A 6,020-nucleotide genomic window follows, 5' to 3' on the forward strand; every position below is an offset into this window, starting at 1 on the left:
ACAAGTAAGAAGTACTTCAATTTTTATAAAATATTTAATTGTATGTTTATGTGTTTTAACTGAGGCTTTAATATTTTAAAACTATTATTTTTTCCTCTGGAAACACTTGTCTTTCCTAATTTCTCAGAAACAAAGTTTTGAAAAGAAAATCAAGATTATTGGGTTGCAGGTTTTTCTTCTTCTTCTTTTTTTTTTTTTTTTTCTTTTTAGTGGATATACAGTAGTTTTAGATGGTTTTTCAAAACACTTAGAATTATGGATTTAAATTAAAAAAACTCATGTCTGGTCCTTTTCCATGATTTTTATGGAAGAATCAAGATATGATTTGAAAAAATTGAAGAAAGAAGGAACCTGAAAGCTGACAGTTATGACAACACCTGCCTCAGCTTTCTGTGTTCTGCATGGAACATTTAGTTATATTTATCCTTCTATTTTTGCATCGCATTTTTGTCCTGCATCTCGTCAAGTGCAGCAGTGTTTTGCCACTTCAAAGTCTTCATCAACTGTAAGATCGCTGCTCCATGTAGCCTGTTTAAGATGAAAAGCCTTTCCAAAATGAGGGTTTGGCCTTTTTACAACTGGAGCAGTATGCTTTATTTCATTTTTTTCCATTTTTTATTAAGAATTTTGCTGCAGCACTATCTGGTATTATCATTGGCTTTACTAAAGCTTCACTGCCTTAACTTTTGTTTTTAATGTTCATTATGCTAAAATGTGTTTTGTTTTAAAATATGTGTTGCTATTCATGCTATTGAGAGCAAATTCAAACTGCCCTGTACAAGAAGGTAATGAGAATTGTGATGATTCCCAGTTCCTCAGGGAATTATTTCAGCCTTAGATGGCACTTTGGGAACACTCTGTCCTTGCACAAGAAAGCTTCCCTTAGTTATAAGTAGATACTTAATATAGGGCAAGATTAAAATCCTTGACAAAGGTTGTAATGACTTCACTGGGTCAAGGATTTTACCACAGGATAGTGAGACAAAGAAATGAACAGAAATGAACAATGTATGCCACTATCTCCCTTGTGAAGGGAGATCACTTCTGGCATGGATCTTGGACCTTAACCAACCACTTTGTCTTCTGAAGTGAGAGCTGTAGTGTGCAGGGAAATTAATCCATACCATGCTACCTGCTGGATTTTTTTGATTATTTTGTATTTTCTTGGAAATAATATACAAGGAAGAGAGGACTGAGTCTGTGATCATTTCTCCTCTATTAGTAGGTGACATTGATAAGATGTATTTAAAATTTTGTCTGGCCTCAATTTCTTTACTGATAGGTAGTTCAAGCAATATTTCTTACAGATTGCTGGGCACTGAATCATTAGATATTAATCAGAACACTGCATTCACCTTTTGACAATAGCTGTTGCTTTCTACCAGTTTCCATTGAGTTCTGAGCTGTTCAAGAACCCATCTGGTGTCATCTAGGCTCTGGAGGCTACTGATGTTTTCTGGTACAAGTATGGGAACAATGGACAGGATTATAATTTTCAATAAAATGTTGGGTTACAAAGAACCTAACAGACTAAGGCATTTTGCAGAAGTGTTGTCTCATCTTAACTCCTTAATGTCATATAATTGTGAAGAAGAAGAATAGAGTCCAAAAAAAAAAAAAAAAGAAGAAATTAAAAAAAAAGAGAAAATAAAAGAAAAGAGGAGTAGCTTGGGTTTGGAATATTCATTTTTCTTTACCTAGCTCTATGGTTTGTTTTTCCGAGGAAGAAAGCATTTGCATTGGCAACATGTTGACTGGGGGGGGGGAGGTTCTTTTTACAGTCCTGTGCAATTGCTTCTATCCTCTGAGAAGAATACATGCAGTTGTGTAGGTCTAGTTGATGTATGCTTCAGTTTGCTTTGCTTAATGGTTTCGGTGTGCTTTCTTTTGTTTGCCACCATCTCCCTAGTCTGGTTCTCTGACTGGAGGACATGGTTAGAAGGTCACGTCTACAAAGACATACTGGCTTTTGGTATTAGTAAAGTCAGGATCAGAGGATGTTTTGAGCATGTGTTTTGGAGAAGACATATGAAACTGAAGTGAAGTTGAAGGAACTGTTTCACATTAAAAAAATCAAAATAGTCTGAAAGGCTTTAAAATGGGACAGATTGTAGGAAACCACCTTCTTGTAGAAGAATGCCCCAATGCAACTTGCCATCTTTTGCATCTTCAATTTAGTAGACAGAATGAAAAGAAAGACACATCTACTGCCTGCAGGAATCAAATTGTAGAATTCAGTGTCTCATTCCACTTGGACCTTGAAGGTCTTCAAAAATCATTTGAGACAAAAAGAAGGGAAAACTTGTGATTCTGGGAGACATAAAACATTACAGTTTTGTAGATCAATGTTCTAGATATAATCAGATTGATTTGTGTAGATGAACTTGCCAGGAAGGGAAATGAATGAAGAAATACCCAGCTTCAGAGACCTGGGATGAGGATGGGTGGGAGCTCATTTCACAGTAAATTCTGTGTATCCATGTGACTGCTGGTGACAGTGACATCAGTGGTGGCACTAAATTTTTTGGGGGGTGGGAGGTGGCACAGGGCAAGGCGATGCAAAGAGCTTCAGCAGAACACTTCCAGGAGAAGAGAAAGTGACTGGTAGGAAACTCCTCTGTTGTCCCTCTGTCACCCATGAAGATTGATGAACTTCTCTGCATCTCTGTTCTGGTTTTTTCAGTGAAGAACCTTGCTAGCTTTCTCATAGTGGAAAAAGTAATTAAAAAGGGAATCAGCCTCAGAGGAACATAAACCACACCTAAAGTCTGTCTCTTGAATGATATCCTCTCCATACTTCACTGGCAGGCATTCTCTTAATACCTGCTAATTTTATATCTAATCAGGTCTATAGCCCACTAAAGGCTATTTTATATCTAACATAGGTACATTTAATGGTTTTAATCCTTGTCTGGGGAAAGAGCGTGCTGTTATGGAAAGAGATTTTAGAAGAGACTGGAAGACATGGCGAACAAGATACTGGAAGTTCAGTAGTTTTTTATCTTTGCTCAAAACCACCATGGAAGATGCATGGAACGACACTACTCTGAACAGCAGTGGATTTTATAGAGACAAAGTTCAACATAGTCATAAGTATATTAATTTATTACAGCTATGTTTTTTGCAATGTTTGAAAACTCAGAAAATTAGGGCCACTATGCTGTTGGCAGAATGGAATTATGAATCATTCTCACGTTCCCGGTGCCCATCCATGACTGTAATGAGGCAAAGAGAACACCTGGCTGCTGGGGAAAGACAACCTTTGAAAAGCAACTATATATGTATTTATATATATTGCCTCTTTTGAGGGCAAATGTACCTCTTTCAAATTTAGGCTGAAGTTCTTCAATTAAATAGGGTTTGATCAATTAATATTCAGTTGAGGGTGAGTATTTTACAAGTATTTTTCATTACTTTGTAACACAGGTGTCCCATAGAATTCCTGTCTGAGTTGTTGGATTCCTGGCAAAGGAGGTCACTCATCACTCAGGTACAAGGGAAATCCAAGAGGCATATCGCCAAATTTTGGGTTCCTCCGTGCAGTCTGAGCTTTACCAAAACTGTAAGTCTGAAGGCTCTTGAAGGAAAGAGGCTCTGAAAGCTGCAAGGTTTCCCATCACAGAAGGTCCTGCAAATCCTGGAGTTGGCTTCCAGGGACTGTAGCTGTAGCACATTCATGAAGTTATCACACTATCATGAAATTATCACAGACCTATCACAGGCCACATATGCTGCCCAGAGCCTATAAAAAGGAACCAGCAAACATAGATTTTGTGTTGGAATAAGATTGGTGTGTATCCAGTGGTGACATATTAAGATTATTTTGAAAACCAGGCCATTCACAAATGCACTGATTTATCTTCATTTGCCTTATAAAATTTCCTTGCTAACAGAAATCCCTCTATTTTTAAATTTATTGTTATTATTTTTATATTTATTGTTATTATTTTTATATATATATATATTTTTTAGCTCCACTTTGCATGGCTGGTCATAATCCTGTCTGCAATTCTTCATGAGCAGCAACTTTCAGTGAGGTTGAAGGGTAATGTAAATATCTAGAGTTTCAGAAGTCAGGGCTGTACATTCCATCTAGATTATCCCCAACTTGCATTGAAGGAGAATCAATGACAGTTTTGTCAAGAAAACAATTTCCCACAATTTTTCAGAGACTTGTAGGAACTACTTTTGGAAAACAGCAATCAAGGTATTCAGTCTTCATCCTCTTATTTGCAGAGATAGTTTCTTTACTATGTCATATCTATATGAAATTAGTATATGGGGCTTTCACAATTGTTCTGCCCCTGGAAAGGTCACACTGGGTTGGCTTGCATAGCATGAGGAACAAACTTCAAGGGATTCACTGAAGGACTTTCACTTGAAGAAAATTTGCAAGTATTATCACATTGGGGATGGCCTTCTCTAAGGAACAGGATCTGAGGTTTTAAGGAGGGAGGTGCCAGGTGAGTCTTTGAATTCTAAATGGTCTTATGGCCATCTGTAATGCTTACAGTAATGTAGGGCAGCAATTGGGAGGAAATAAGGTTGCACATTTCCTTTATGAACCTCTGGTTATTCCTAATAATAACACCTTCTAGCACTGTAATTCTGTTCACTTCTCACAGTTTGGGTCTCTCAAACTCCTCTACTATATCCTTTAACCCTTCCATTTTTAATTTGGTGCCTTATTTTCTTTCCAAATATTCATGTCCTTATACACTGACAGAGCTTGCACAAGACTAAATCAAGCCAAAAGAAAACATCTGGAGATGTCAAAATGTGGATGAATGGATGTCTCAGCTGGATTGTTCCATACAGTTTTGGATACCATACTTCAGAAAATATGTGGTCCAAATGGATGTACTCTGCAGAGATTAAAAAGAATAACTGGAAACTGGGATCAGCAAGCAAAACAAAAGCAGAATTAGGTTTATTTAGTCTGAAAAATAGAACTCCAAAGGAAGGCAGGAGAAATATTCCTTAGGTATGCACAGACTTGCTGTGAAATAAGAGCTTGTTGTCAGAGCATTCACAATGCATATGACAAAAGATAATGGACCTAAACTGCAGTAAGGGAAATTCATGCCCACATCAAGGGGTAAAGTATGAAAGGGTACCCTAGAACTGAATTATATTGCATGAGAAAGCTCTGAATCTCCATCATTAAGGGAGATAGTTGCTGTTTTAGGCAAATATTTCTCAGTTTTGTCTGGACATGTGTTAAAAGGAGGAACTAAGCTGACTTTGGAGAGCACTTCCAGCCATATTTTCTATAATATGTTTTGGAAGTAGGGAAGGAGAAAAGTAGTAGAGTTTGGAGGTGAAACCTGAAGAAACATCCAAAGATTATGATCTTTCACATTACTCTTTTATTGGCCAATACCACATATAAAAAGTAAAGGAATTACCTGCATCTTCCCTGATACACAAATATTTCAAGAAGTAGCTGTCTGCTCTCCTGTTTTGACAAATGTGTTGAATAGATATTCCTGTTATTATCTCTGTCCTTGCTCTGTTACTGAAAGAGCAATTGAATAAAGTTACAATATTTATCTTTTAGTAGTTTTAGGTATTAACACTAAATAGCACTGATAACACTCAGGTAGTGTTGTCAACCCAGCAATGGACTCTCACTCTGATCTTGTGCAAGATTCAAAACATTTGTAATGCTCTTCTGCCTTACAGATGAGGCATAAGGCTATTCAATACAGACAGTTTGATCTATGTATTTCAAGCAAATACAAGATATTAGTATCCTACTTATTAGTGCTTTTAAATATCCCCTGAAGCCTCCTCTGTTTTCCTGGTTTTGCTTTTTCTAATAGAGCTTTTACAACCAGTATGTAAAAATTAATTAGTCATTATCATGTAACAGGTATTTTTTCCTTTTAACTTACTTTCCTATGAAATGTCACTTATGCAATCTTTCTCCCCTCCCCTCCCCTCCCCTCCCCTCCCCTCCCCTCCCCTCCCCTCCCCTCCCCTCCCCTCCCCTCCCCTCCCCTCCCCTCCCCTCCCCT

Source organism: Lonchura striata, chromosome 2 (genome assembly GCF_050655825.1).
Source record: "Lonchura striata isolate lonStrDom1 chromosome 2, ASM5065582v1, whole genome shotgun sequence".
NCBI classification, from domain to species: domain Eukaryota; kingdom Metazoa; phylum Chordata; class Aves; order Passeriformes; family Estrildidae; genus Lonchura; species Lonchura striata.